This window comes from Pteronotus mesoamericanus, unplaced genomic scaffold (assembly GCF_021234165.1).
Source record: "Pteronotus mesoamericanus isolate MK-2021 breed Mesoamerican mustached bat unplaced genomic scaffold, CSHL_Meso_final scaffold_54, whole genome shotgun sequence".
In the NCBI taxonomy this organism is placed as follows: Eukaryota; Metazoa; Chordata; class Mammalia; order Chiroptera; family Mormoopidae; genus Pteronotus; species Pteronotus mesoamericanus.
In genome coordinates this window covers 11,776,896-11,792,424 of record NW_026555321.1, presented here as the reverse complement: position 1 = coordinate 11,792,424, position 15,529 = coordinate 11,776,896, and the positions used below count along the sequence as shown (strand labels likewise).

Sequence of the window (15,529 nt, the reverse complement as noted above, 5' to 3'; positions counted from 1 at the left end):
GTCAAAAACAAACCACGGCTGGACCTGCACTTCTAGACTCCACTAAACTTGTTTAACACACAGCCCCTGCCCTCCTGGAACTTCAAATCCAGCCAAAAAAAAAAAAAAACATTCCAGCTCTGACAAATATGAGGCATGGACAGTGAACAGTGAAGAATATATATAGTAAATGACTAACATGCAACCTTGGGACAAGGGGGTGAGGTAAACTCTTTGAAGTGGCAAGTTTCAGCTGAGCAGAAGCAGAGAAAATCTGGATCTGAATCCTATTTAATTAGAGTAGAGTTTCTGGAGCTCCGTGAATGAAGGAAATTGGGAATCTGGGATGAAACAGAAGCAAGGGAAAATACTTATTGAACTCTGAAGGACAGAAGTTTGAATTTGAATAGTAGAAGAGCATCAGAGCAAGGGAGGGGAGTAGCTGCTATAAAAAATCAAGACGACCTGGTTGATGTGGCTCAGTTGGGTGGAGCATTGTCCTGTAAATGGTAAGGTTGTGGGTTCAATTCTCAGTCAGAGTACATGCCTGGGTTGCAGGTTTGATCCCAGTCAGGGTGCGAACAAGAGGCAACCAATCAGTGTTTCCCTCCCTTTTTCTCTCCCTCCTCTCCCCTCTCAATAAGCATATCCTCAGGAGAAGATAACAAAATCAAAAAATAAAATAAAAAATAAGTAAGGTAGTCAGTTTAAGCCCCACATTCAATATAAGAGAGAGCTAAATTTGCATTCAAAAGGCCAGAATCCTGGGCAGGTAACTGAACACGGATTATGCTCATTTTTCACAAACACTGAGGGTTCACTGACTTCTATGATTGAACTTGGAATATATCCCTTGAGGCTGAAAAAAGTGAGGACATCTATAAAAAGGAGTTTGTTACCAATAAACACATAATAACAGTTCAACATTAAATAAAGTAATGACACAAAACTTTGTGAGATCAGGAGATTTGGGGATTGACCCCCAGGTCCCTCTCTTTGATTTCCTGCATTTTAGACGATAATGCCCCTTACCTCCAGGGTGCAGGTTTACTTAACACAATCAATGTTACAACTTTTGTAATAATAAAATGATAATAAAATAATTTTCCATGTATGAACACTCACCAGGCTATACATGTTAAGCAGATAATAACTGTTCTCTCTTTTAATCATCTCCACAATGCTGTGAAGTAAGTACCAATATTATTTCTATTGCACAGGTCGGGTGACTGATATTCAAAGTGGTTAGGTAACTTGCCCGAAGGACCACCGTTAGAAGATGGCAAAGCCAGGCATCTGACTCAACCCCTGTGTGGATGTCTGCCACCCCTTCCCTACCCTCCAATGTCTCTCCCCAATGTCCCAGCTTTCATTCAATCCAGGACCCAAATCCCCAGCTTCTACCCTCCTTACAATACAGTTGGCCAATCACTGCTCTGTGACTGGTCTTTAAAGTAGGACATTACTGGCACCTATATTGTGGGCTACCCTGAGCCCCAGAGAACCTAGTAATGAGCCACTAATAAGCTGGGGATTATTGAGAGAATTATTTCCCCCCTATTATGAAATACCAAGAATTAGCTAAATTCTGTACCTGAGCGGGTTTTGTCAGGATAAACTTCTTCATATTTCAAACTTTAATTTTCAAAAATAATGTCAAGTATTTTACAAAAATAGACTTGTAGAGTTGAAGACAGCCCTACCTATGCTAATATAAAGGCATACATTTCTTTCTTTTTTTTTTAATGTGTCCTCAGAATGATACTTCTCATCATTGGTTAATCTTATTTCTTGATAATCCAAAAGGCATGTGCCCTTTGCACTTCCTTATGTCTTAGAATAATACATTTTAACAATAATTAAATGATAAGGTTTTCATAAAGATAAAATATGCATAGTTAGAAGGAAAAAGTTTCTTTGTTCTTTACACTTATCTCACTTTTATTATTCATGCCCCTCTTAAATTTCCTTCATGGGAGGTACTTCTATAGACCTGGTTAAATATTTTATAAAGCATGTCGATAATTTGGGAAGGGAAGAAAACAAAAACATCCTTTTTGACTTAAAAAAAGAGGGTTCCCATTGTAGTAAGCAAAGATAAGTAGGATAAATATTTCAAAAATGGTATTTTTAGTCAAGATATTATGCAATGAGTCATTTACTTAAACAGTCTAAAGCTCTGTAAAATGATTCCAGGAAAATGGCTTCAAAACCTTTCTGTCAATACACCACAAATCAGCACTGTTCTCTGCTCTTTAATAACTCTACTTTAAATTTTATTTCCGCTCCAAATAAATCAGCACATTAATGATGTGCCAGTAATACTAGGATTGATCACAAGCTCCCAATATGATGTGCACCTTAGGGTCAACATTGAGCTACCAAAGAAATCAAAATGATGGTCAAAGACTAAAAGGAAAAACCAGGGCTAGCAAGAATGAAGACAGGCCCACAACAGTGAGAAGAAAGTGAGGAAACAGAATTAGGTCAGATAGGAGGACGGTATTGCACCAGAAAATAGAACTGGGTTACCTCATTGCTATAAAGATGTTTCCATCCCTTGCCCATGCCTTCCAAAACAACAAGACAGTGGTATGATGAGACCCACATGAGAATTAAAAGAACAGATAGTACAGTGTAGCCCAGACCATTCCCCAAGCAATTCTTGCTCCTCACCCTATAGTACAGAGTCAACGCTAGAAAGCAACTGCTCAGTAGGGACTATATTTCTCACCCTGCTTCATTTTGCTGAGGACATGTGATTCCTTTTCACTAGTGGAATTTGAGCAAAATGATTTTGTGTTACTTCCAAGCCAAGGTGGTTAGGAAGCTGGTGAACGTCTTCATTCTCCATTCTTATTCCCCTCTCAATGGTCTGAGGCAAAGAACACATGATCTTGTGAGCCTTGAGCTATAAAGATGGAGGAGCCCAAGACCAAAGGTATGGGGCCCCTCAGGAACCACTGTGGAGCATACCACCAATCAATCAGAAACAGCAATTTTCAACTTCACATGAGTAAAAAATAAACTTCTAGTTTTTGAGCTACTGTGCCTTTTTTATTTCAAAGTATAGTGATTTTCTAACCAGTATATGTGGCAAGAAAAAGAAAGTGTCTCAATCACTTAAAATAATGCATGTAAGTTATTTTTGCATGGATTTGATAAAATTATAGATTTCAAAGGCTAATGTTGGGTTGCCACAATTAATAGTAGCTACTAGCTACAAATGGCTGTTGAACACTTAAAATGTGGCCAGTTGAAGATATGCTGCAAATGTAAAATATACACCAGCTACTTAAGATTTAATACAAAAAGTAAAGTCTCATTAATACTTTTCTGCTGATTACATGTTAAATAATATTTTGAATATATAGGGTGGGACAAAATAGTTTATTGTAATTACACTCACTGGTTCCCTTGTACTTATTTATAACGTGGCTACTAGAAAAATTTTAAACTATATGCATACGTGGTTTGTGTTCTATTTCTTTTGGCCTCCTCTTGGCCTAGCAGGGGTTAGCAAACTACAACCCACAATCTGTTTTTGTAAATAAGGTTTACTCATACACAGCCATATCCATCTGTTTACACATTATCTATGGCTGCTTTCACACTACAACAAAAAGTTGAGTAGCCTCAACAGAGACTGTATATCCTGAAGAGCTGAAACGATTTATTGCATAACCCATTATAGAAATATTTGCCAACCCCTGGGCTAAGGATTATTTAGAGATGATCTAATTTATCTCCTCCTACCATTTTATGACTAAGGAAATCAAAGCTCAGATAAGTCAAGAGACTTGTCCAAAATATTTTTATTCTTAATTAGGTGGTATTTATATAATATTGCTCTCATTCATTCATTCACTTATAGTCTCCAAAATGTCTAATTTTTATCATTAAAGAAATAAAATTTCTATCAGTTATAAAATCAACACTTAATACTAAATAATGAATCTCAGCACCACAATGTTAATTCAATGTAGTCATGTAGAAGTATATTTTTGTCTGACATAGGAGCTGCAGGCATGTGTAAACAATAGCCAAGAACCCTTGGGTCATATTCAGTTACAAAGAGTCTGTGAGATGGTCTTTAAGCTTCATTTGAAAACATTTTAAAGAGAATCAATTATGTAATCTTCTTTCCAATTACACTTGAAATCTCCCTAATTGCAGATCTAGCTTGGTAAGAATATTCATTATTATAATTAAATTAGAAAAATTTTGCCATATCTTGGGAGAAGTCAAATCTGTTCCCAAAAACTTCACAGCAACACATAACTGCCTCATTCCAGCAACCATCATCTCTCAAGGGATTATTCTAAGAGTCTCTTACTGGGCTCATCATTTCCACAGTCTCTTCCACTGAAGATCTATTCCAAAGAACTCTTCTAAAATAAACATCTGGTTTCCTGAACACTCAGTCTCTTCAGGTTATTAAGACAAAGTCCGTCTCCTTTACTGTGGTCAGGAAAGTCTTCACCATGTGACTCCTGCCAGGTCAAACAGCCTCATTTATTGTCCTTTTCATGATAGTCAGATGACAGGGCTCCTTGCTCTTCTCAGGGTCCTTCCAATTCCCTGGATACGTCACATTTTGATCCCACTTTGTATGTTTGAAGATGGTGTTCTTACTGCCTAGCACTCTCCCCATTCCCAACTGTGGGATCTCACTGTACATTGTACTTATTTCATCACAGAACTTATCAATATTGTAATTGCCTGTTTAAGTATTAATTCTACCACCAGTACAAACAGCTAATATTTAGAAATACTTAACTGCAGGTCATGTGCTACATTATTTCACTTACTCTTCAAATGTTATAGATGAAACTGAACATAAACAACAAAGCCAGGTGAAGCCAGAATATGTATCTATACATTCCCACTCCACAGCCCTGGATCTTAACTCTACACCAGTGGTGTTCAGTGGGGGTGAATTTGCTTCCTATGAGACATTTAGCAGTATCTGGAGACATGTTTGATTGTTGCTACTGGAATGTGGGGCAGCTACTGATATCTGATGGGTAGAGGTCGGTGACGATACTAAACATGCTACATCATACAGGGCAACCCTCCACTGCAAAGGATTATCTGTCCCCAAAAGCCAATATTTCAGAGGCTAAGAAACACAGTCCCATGCTAGATCAATTCCCGTAGATTGTTCCAGGATACACTGAGACTAGTGTTTTAAAGATTAACACTAGGGACTATTCCTCACAACCTCCTGACATTTGAACCATTTGAAGATTTATAGACATACACAGAGACACAGAAGTGTGCGTACATACTTGCACACACAAATAAATGTTTTGCCACCTACTTTCCCTCTTGGATATTCATGATGCACTATAGTATAAAAACAGGCTCTGACCACTCTTGCACTAAGTTGTTAAACGCAGGATTTCCCAAACATAATTGGCCATAGAGTAACATAAGTAAATCATAAAATAAATAAAAAGTAAAATAATATGAGGATTTGTGAAAATATTCAGGATTATGAGGGACTAAAAGTGATGACAAGATTTGTGACTTGAGACACCAGCATGAGTATGGAATTCTCCTTGCAGTTTGGAAGCTGGGCCTGGGAACCACAGCTGAAGCCAGAAACAAGCTGTGCCTTTCTCACTCCATGTCAGAACGTGGCACACTCCTGTCACAGAGGCAGATTCTGCATGTAAGGACATGCAAGTAGGTGAGACATTTATGCTTATGGAAGGGATATATGAAAAACTGACCCAAATCCGGCAATGGCATGATTGCTCTCAATATTTATTTTTTGAGTGCAACAATTGTTGAAATCTAGGAAAATAGAGTCTTCGAAGAGAAACATAAAGAAGGGGAAAAGTATATCTGAATCATCCTGAGAACTAGAAAACAACATATGTTACAAGAGTCAGAATCCTCAGTGGGTTCCCAAATGCCATGATCATACATTACGCCACTAAAACCATGACTATCTTCTTCACTCCCCTCATCGCAAACGTTCCTGAGCCGCCAGAGGAGTCACACAGTATATTTCGCAAATTAAGAAGACATACCTGCTGTCAATGTCCATCCCTTTGTCCAAGCTTTTCTTTTAATCAGCTTATCACTCATGACTTTCTGAATAAATCCCTAAACTTTTGATTGCAGAAGAGGAGCCATAATCCTTGAAGGTTCTCTTTTAGAACTAGGAAGTTGAATAAATAACTTAGTTCAGATTGATTCTTACCTAATTATTATATATGCACCATCTATAGTTCACTCTGTGTACTCACATATGTATGTTGTAAGAAACATTATTGTTATATATACATTACATATTATAATATACATATATTATATAATATATATGTATATGTACCCTCTTATATGTATATGCATATGCATATGCATATGTATATGTATATTTATATGCATAAGTATATGTATATGTATATGTATATGTGTGTCTGACTGTCACAATTTAAAGGCTATTCTATGCTTCCTGGAACAGAGAGTCAATGTTCCTTCCTGGGTCCTAATTCCAGGCTCTCCTGACTTGTCATTTGGAAAAGATACCTAAGTTCACAATAGAGCTCAGTTTCTCACTTAATAAAAATAGTACTGGCCAAGAACTGCCAGTCCATAAAGTCTCCAAGGTCCCTTGAAATTAGGACAGTATGGACAGAGCAACATTAGCATTGAACATAGGTCATTATTCTAGCTGCCAGTTGGCCAGACCCCCCAAGAAGAGGATATGGAAATGCATTCCTTGTGACTCAGTGATGTGGATATTTCCACCTCCCCCCACTTATTTAAATGTCATTGGACTAATAAGTTAGGGACTAAAGTAGAGATGAGCATCCTTAATCAGAGACTCACTGGCCTAAACATATTCAATCCCATACCACATGGATACCAGGAGATACCAGGATACCAGGAGAATTCTTGGCAAATCCCACTGCAATTTATACTAACACACATGGGCTACAGACACTATAATCACTTCCTCAGATGAAAATAACTAATTTCACCTAGGGGGCCATATAAGAGACCCCAAAAGGTATAGACCATTTTGGAATATACGACCATTGTTTCAAAGGTCACTGGGCTGCATGCTGAGCTATGAAATGACTAGCAAGGCCAGGCACATAGTAGGTACGTACATGTATACAGACTGAATGAGGAATCAAATCAAGTAATCAAAATGACTTTAAATAAAGCAAGGAGTTAACTTGCCACCCATTAGTCAACCAGTTCTGACACTAGACTAAGCCCTTCAAACAAAATACTCAGCTGTGATATGACACAATCCAGGCAGCAAACATTCACTTGGGGCAAAATCTAGCCAGAAGGCGACACTTATTGCCAACATCAGAAGAGAAGGAGGAGCACCACCCCTTCTCACCCTTGATTCGTTCTTTCAACAAGCATTTCTCTGTGCTCATGTGTGAAACTCTTGGCTAGGGGCTGGCAGTCCAGGACGAATAAACCCAGAGCCCCTCATCACAATTTATGGGGAGAGACAGAAATGGACACTAAAATCAAACTGCTGTACTGGAAGGAAAAAGCTAGATAGACTAAAGCACAAAGCATCAAGACCACCTGCTCAGAGGTTTATGGTCATAGAGCCATTTTCAAGTTCCTGGTTGTCCCATCCTCTCACATTGCTTTAGTGAAAAGCTCATCTGTGACACTGGATATTTGAGAGAATCAGCCTAAAGAACATGTCAACCATTCATTCCTCTAGGTGTTCTGAGCTCTGTTTCTGTCTTGGGGACAATCACCAGATTCTCCACTGCTAAACCACGGTAGCTTAGGCTCTGAAGATAAACTCCCACTGGGCTACTTTTCATCATTATGCCTTTTGCATTTTTTTCCCCCTCAAGAGTTGGTGAAAGACATAATCACATAAAGAACTTTTCTTCATTTTCTGGAGAATTGAAGTTCAAGTACTGGCCATTATATGATTTGATATTTCATAGGAGTATATACTAGCTGTCAGGTACCATAGTAAGCACTCAGCAAATCTTAACTGATCTATCCTTGTAACTTATGCATACTTCAGTTCCCTTTTTTTCCTATTAAGGTGGCTACTGAGAAGCTTAGAGCTAAAGTAAATAATCAAAAGCAATAAACACTTAGAATTTCAGTTTAATTATCTTTTGTCTGTTACCATTTTTACCAGTCTCATCATTCTGAGGGATTTCTACTATGCATTTACTAAGACGTGGTTCTGAAAATTGATACTTTATAAACAAAAGCGAATTCCCATAATCATCAATTGTAACTTCCTTTTGGTCTCATTTGTCAAAAGACTTTCCATGACTAGTTACTCTGAAGATAACCCCTTGGGTATCATAGCTCAGTCCCTTGAAAACAGATAATGCGATATTCCCCATAGTCATCTGGTTTATGGAAGTGGATAAGCGGGTGAAGAAGAGGCTGACTGACTTAACTTATAATGCAGGGTAACCACTAGATTATTTCTAATCTACCTCTAAGGGCAATTTCTATCTTGTGTGGGACCCTGACAGTCTCATTTGTCTCTTCCCCAGTCATCTCTTTTGTAGATCAGCTAGATGCAATGCTAGAACCTGCTGAATGAGAGAGGGCATTGCTATCACCCAATGATGTATGTTTCCTGGAATTTCACTCTTAGCACTGACTATACCTCTGGAACTCATAAAAACTCTGCTGAAACCCTGGTGTTGAAGGTCAAAGTCTTCAGTGAATCAGGTAAGACAAGCTGCTGCTGAGGAATTCCATGTACTCAAGGCAATTGCCCCAGGAAAAACTCATAGAAATAACTGTGTAGTCACTACACAAAATGAGGCTAGCTTTCATGTTAAAAGAGAGATAAACAAAGATTGACCCATACATACATGGCACACACACATATAAGCACAGATCTTGGCATACCCAATTGGTACTCATTTGGGACGCTTAGTCAGGTGTTTGGGGAAACACAAAGTTTGGGCACAACCATTCCTTTATTCAAAAAAGATTTATTCAGCACCTATTGTGTGCCATGCACAGTTCAAGATGCTGGAAAATGAAGAGTGAATGAAGTAGTCAAGACACTTTTTCTCAGGGACTCTATATTCTAGACACAAGAGACAGGTAATCTGTGAGTACCAATTGAAATGAACAATTCAGATTTCAAATAAAACCAAGGAGGAAGGTGGGTGGAAGAAACAACAACAACAAAGAATCCCAGAAGGAATGAGGGACTACCTTTGCTCAAGTGATCAGGGAAAGGCTTTTTAAGAAGGTGACACATAATCTTACACTAGAGTGCCAAAAAGGAGCTAAAGAAACCAATCACCTTTACTCTGATTTCCATCAAAAAGATGAGCTTACTAAATAAAGAAATGTGCAATCCCATTTGTGACTCCATACACCCTGAGCTTCCAACAATGGCAAAAACCCCAGAAAAGGAAAGGAATCCACAACCTCCTTATGGTATTTTTAAGAAATCATCTTTTCTCAAAGATGTAGATTAAAAAAGAAATTGTCTTAATTCATCTCTGTAGCAGAATTTACTACCAGGAATCTTTAGGGGAGAAATGGAATGTTTATTACTCTTGTAAAGTCAGTTGAGTATAAAAACAATATTCCAATGTCAATAAAATTATACCTTTGAAGTGTAATGCCAACAGGAATTGCTCCATAAAAAATAGTCCTGTGGCTATATCCAGTATCATTTGCTGTCACCCACGGGAAAACAAAAGCAAATTGTGTTTGCTACCAGATAGTCCGTCCCCCTTTCCAATATATAACAAAACTTTGAAATTCATTAAAATAAAATTCTAATAGTATCAGTTTAACAATCACAAATAATAAATGGTTGTTCACCAATGTCTTCTCATGTAATACCCCAAATAAATCACTCACTATTGAATTTCTGTGACAGTCAATTAGAACACTTAGCCAAATGGCATGAAAACTCTTAAAAACATCCATTGCTTAAAATACTTTTCATCAAAACACCTTATAAAAAGGTTTCCTAGTCTCCTACTGACTTGTTACAGAATAAGAGAGGTAAACAGAAGTGAATTCGGAAGGAGTCACAGTGAATATTCAGAAAGAATCATGGACTATTTTGACTAAAATACAACTTTTACTTTGCAATTCAATGCATGCTCTATATTATAACATACATAAGCATACTAAACTAAAATAAGGGGAAAAAATGTAAAGATACCCCTAGAGGTCTGCATTACACAATACATCTATCATTGTAGAAACTGCTGTGCTCTGATATTAACACTGTCCAAGGAATGCTCGATGTTTGTGAACTTCAAAAACAGCTCTTTAAAACAATCTCACTAGCACGTGAGACCAGTAACATGCTCACAGGAAGACTTGGTTTCAAATTTGTTTACTGACTGAAGGTAGTATTTGAATCTTCACAAATTCTAAATCTACGTGGAGAGGGGAGGATGGAGAGTCTGAACTTGTCTGCTCAGGTGAAGTCTTTTCTTTGACTCACTTTGAAATTTCCCATTTGGGAAAATTATATTTGTAAAATTAACAAATTGTTAAATAAAAACTCATCCCATGCTCCCCCTCCCCAACAAATCAGAGGGTTTAAGACTTAGCACTAATAATAATCCTACAATGGTCGTGGCGAAATTCTTCTCCAAAGTGACAACAGCACCAAGAAGGACAAAATCCACTGGGAGTAAAAAAACTCCCCCAAATTAGTCCTTCTCCGAGGGGTGGCGCGGGGGAGGGGAAGCACTCAGCTGGCACAACTCCTGGTATCAGAACCAACTTCAGGCCACTCAAACGAAGAGGCTGCGTCAAGAGAAGCAAGGCAAAGAAGTGCGACTCAGGAGGCTAGCGAAATCGCCACCGACTCCCAAAGGAGGCGGAGAGAAGCCAAGTCGCCAGGCACCGGCAACAGCGCACGCCAATATTCAGGATTATTCTCCTTTCCAAACCCGGCAGTTCCGGGGCAGGAGCAAAAAGGGGGATGGGGACCCACAGTCCCTTTAAACCGCACCCCCGTGTCTGCCAACCTTTTCCGAATCCCCGTGTCACAGAACTTCCTCATCATGGAAACTTCCACTCGGTTCAGCGCAGAGGATGCCAAACTCCATTTCACAAGGAGCCTGTCAACAGCCTGGTTGGGGTTTGAGGAACAGAGCCGCTGCGATTGGAGCGGGCCCCTGGCCACCCTGCTCCGCCACTGCCCACGCTGTGGCTCCCCGAGTGCCGCCGCGCGGTGCCCCAGCGCTAGAGGGCCCCTCCTCTCAAACCTGGGGCGCAGAACCCCGCGGAGGCTGGTAATAGGGCGGCTGACTGACACCCCCCACCCACCCACCCACGCCCGGCCGCCTGCCTGCGCGCGCTCAGCTTGCCTCCCGCAACCCTTCACTTTCCCGCGACACCTCCGTCACCATCCTGCCCACCCTTCTGGACATTTGAAACTGTCTCCCCCGCCGCCCCCCTCCCCGACACTCCCACCCTCACCCTTGTCTCCGCGCGGTCCTCTCGCCAAATTACCAGTGCCCTGGAGCCGGTGGGGTTGGGCGCCCCTGCCCGGGGAAGGCAGCCGGCGGGCGCGCTTGCCCGAGCCCGGGGAGCAGAAGGTCTCCTTTCCAAGCGCACTCACATTATTCATGCAAAGTTAATCCCCGCCGCGTCACGGCCGCCCGCCCGAGGATGTGCGCCTTCCTTGGCCAAGCCCCGCAGTCTCCACCCTCCTCCGCCCCCTCCTCCCGGCGGCGGGGTCCCGGGAGCGCCAACGACGGGACGTCGCGCGAGTCCTGCAAAATGTCAACTCCTTGGGCGAAGAGAGGCGGCCGCCGGCAGGGCCGCGCCGGCCCTCCTCTGCCACTCCACTTTTATAGGCGTAGGGAGCGAGCGTGGCCCGGGCACCGGAGTCCCCGCCTCTCCCGGCCCCCAGCGCGCCCGGCCCGCCCCGGCCCGCTCCCCGGGCGCTGTTCCTCCACGCCCGGGGCGCAAGCTCCGCGACGCGTCTGCGAACCGGTGACCTGGTTTCCCCTCCAGCCCTCCCGGCGGTCGACTCGCGCGGCGGCGACAGCCAGGAGCAGGCAAACCCAGTTCCGCCAGGGGCGCAGCGAAGAAATGGCCTCCGGGCTTCACGTCCCGCCGCCGCCACCGGGGCCGCCCGGATGGCACCCGACGCCCCCCACCTGGCTCCCGCTGGGCTCGCGGTCGGCACTCAGCTGGCTGTCTAAATTGTCGGCCACTTCGGGCTCGCGTACCCCTGCCCCGTTCCCCACGCACCACCACCCCGGCTGGCCGCCTCCACACCTGCCGCTTTCCCTCCTCCCAGTCTCGGCTGTGCCTTCCACCCAGGGTGCGGTGATTTTTGGTGGCCCCGCGTCCACCCACCCGGCTGCGTGAGCACAGAGGTTCGGGTTTGGGCGCCATTCCTCTAGTAGGCAAAGTGGAAGGCATAGGGGACGAGTGACAGGGGTGCGGGGAGGAGGTGACTTCCAGAAGTACGGGCTTTATTTTAGTCGGCCCGGCCGCGCTCCTCCCTTTATCTCCAAACCACTTGTGGCGCGTGTCGGGCTGACACAGGGCACCGGCTCCTCCGGGGCCTCCCACCCGCCGCGGCGTCTGGCGTTCTCTTACCATCACCAACCCCGGGAATGGAAGTTTGGAAAATACCTGGCTTGCCCTTGAGAGAGACACCCCTTCACTCCATCATGCATGTCCTGGGAGAAGTGTGCGGAATAGGGGGGAAGTGGAAGAGGTTGAGACACTCCACAGGTTCCAGGAGGGCTGCCTATTAATATGTCTTTGCCCTGGACATGTACAAATAAAACCGGAAGACAAAAGTAATATATACTCTTGAAAAGTTCTACTCAGACACGAATTTCTAAAGTCCCTCCCCCGCGCCCCGCGCCCCCATAAATCCTGAAGGCCGAAGATTCGGATTGGGAGGAAAGGAAGCAGGGAGCTGGGGTCTTCAGAAGAGCGCTTTTTAAAATGCTGAACACACCTCAGGCTAAAGTGTACTCGTTAAGAAGCCATAGTTGCAACAAAATATTTTGACGACAGGGTACAATTATTTTCTTATAGATAAGACTAAAATAGTTACTTTATTAGTCAATATCCACTTTCATTTGCTTAACAGTGTCGAGACTTTCAACGATTTGTGTGGATCCTCAACTGCCGAACAATGTATAGATCATTTATGGGAGCGTTTTCTAGATTGCCAGCCAGTGACGTGTGTTTTATTTCAGCTTCTGGTTAGCATCCCACGGAAAAGGGCGAGAAGCCACCACTTCCGCAGATAACAAGAACAACGACAACTGTCAGGAAATTAGAAACTGTGCCAGGCATCTGATTCGCAGTTCAGCGCGCGTCCAGAAGACTGAAGACCCCAAGGCTCCCTGGGGAGGGCGAGGGGCCGCTCCTTTGAGATTCCAGGGATCCTATTTCCCCTTGGTTAGTGGCGATATTTGTATCCGTGTTTCATTTTCTCACTCGTGATAAAGCTGCACCATAAGACTTGCAGGTTTTTAGCTGGCGAGTTGTTCTTTGCAGTGCAGATCCCTAGCGTTGCGCCAAAGCTGTCCCGGGATGTTTTGGTTGGTTTGGAGGGAAGCTGTGGAGTCTCACCATTTGTTCCAAACAGGGGGCCCCCTGGTGGCTAACTGGGAGTGAAAAAGTTGTCCACTGAGGAAAAAGCCTGGCTTTGATAGGCCACAACTGTTGACAGCCTGGTTATGGCAGGGGCGGAGGGCAGTGGATAAACAACGTCGTAATAAAAGCAGATGGTAGGGGAGGTGGTGGTGGTGTGGTTGTGTGTGCGCACGCGTGCGGGTGGGGAGTGTGTGCGATGTCAGTCTTCATTCAAAAAGGTGGATGATAGGCCTTAAAGACTGCTGGAACTTCTAATTTTTTCTCTTCCTTGGTGTAATTGGGAGCCAAATTCCTTCTTTAATAGGAAACACCGCACAGAGAATGTAGTGTAGCAGACACTGTTGCTTCCCTTTGTTCAAGTGGCTTTGCCTTTCTGATCTCATTTTGCCTGGAAACTTCTGAAGCACAGAAAATTAAAACATTAAATAAATAATGTGGCATTACTCAAACAATTCATGAGACTATGATTGTAATAATGTTTTATAACAATGGGGAGAACAAGTTTCATGCAACGTTATTGAAACAATATGAACTGCTATGATTCCATTTGAACCGGTCCTAAGGGCAGTTTTAGAGGCTGCATGATGGTAAAGAATGGTTACCAACAGAAGATGCAATTTTTCTTCTAGGACACTAGAACATTTTACAATAGGACACTAGGACAATAAAGAAGAATTTAATGGGGACCTGATTGAATACAGTCCCAATCTAACTGATTTCAGAAGACATAACTGAGCTGTCTTCAAGACCCACCGGCACATTCCGCCATAGCCATCCAACTTCATTGCCAAGATCTATAAATTTCAAGCTGATGAATCAGTTCAAGGAAGCAATTCATTCATATATTCATTCATTCAATGACAACTGGGGTTAGAAGACCAATTAAACATATGACCCAACCGGGCTCTTTACATTGGGGATGAGAGTGAAGTAAATGAGGACGGTAGTGCCAGTACAGGGTCCGACCTAGTCTTTCATTAAAATTTTGATATAGTGTTTATCATGGATAATTGTTGCATTAATTTTGATTTCAAGACTATCGCATTACAACATAATTTCTCTTGGTTACTGAGGTTTCTTAACACTTCTTGCATTTTACTTCCAAGGCAAGAGCCTCACTTGCCTCACCCTAGTCCCCGCTGTGCTGTGCCCACATGTTACCGGAGTCTAGTAGAGAAGTGAAATTCAATTAAGAATTTCCTCAGTGTCAGAAATAATTAATATGCGTTAAGGAACCTGAGGTCAGATGAGGTGAAGGTAAAAATCAGGAGGATTTCCCAGAACCAGGTAGCATTTGAAAAAGTCCAAGAATAGATCATATTTTACCAGACAGTGTTGGAACCAAAGGAATGACCCTTCCAGGGACTGGAACCATAAGTAGTCTTTCATTCATTCAACAAATACTTCTCAAGCTAGCTATGCAGCCAAATGCCCAGTCCTGGAGATTCTGACTCTTTCTGTTCATTACCTCCTGAGATTTATTTTCTCCCTGAGAGTCCCTGTGATTCTGGTCCATGGCCAGACAGGTAAGAATGTCAAGTCTGTTCCTGTTCTTCAGGAAAGATAGACAATTAGGGGAGGTGGCATGTTCAAAATTAACTTAAGAGTGAAGGTGTAATGAGAAACATATAAACATAGATGGTTAGGTGATTACTGACTTGGAGACCATGAGAGCCCATGAAGAAGCGGGGAGAGAGGTGGGGAATTAGGTAAAACTTCCTGCAAAAGATGGGTGAGCAGAACTTTTGGCAAAAGCCAGAGAGAGGAGAAGACCCAGTTGGCTATCTTATTTGCAGGGCCCAGGGCAAAATGAAAATGCGGGGCCCTTTATTCAAAAAAGCAGGAGAAAAGTGCCACCGAAGATACACAATATAAAGCTATCTCTTTTCTTCCATGTTTTCTCTTTGGAATTGCCACTTTTTTTTGTTTTTTGTTTTTTGCTATTTAATATCAT

At 42.4% G+C, this 15,529-nt stretch overlaps 1 protein-coding gene across 6 annotated transcripts in view; it reads right to left on the bottom strand.

Moving 5' to 3' along the window:
- THRB (thyroid hormone receptor beta) overlaps positions 1-11,769 on the bottom strand; it is a 330,196-nt gene extending 318,427 nt beyond the window's left edge. For 2 of the 6 annotated variants that reach the window (XM_054595367.1, XM_054595374.1), the window contains exon 1: positions 11,425-11,769. The gene's annotated coding sequence lies outside the window, so the exon portion shown is untranslated. Of the gene's footprint in view, positions 1-10,970; positions 11,075-11,424 lie in introns of all 6 variants that reach the window. The other 4 variants (XM_054595371.1, XM_054595373.1, XM_054595372.1 and 1 more) reach the window with 3 other exon arrangements.
- Between the last annotated feature and the right edge of the window lie 3,760 nt (positions 11,770-15,529).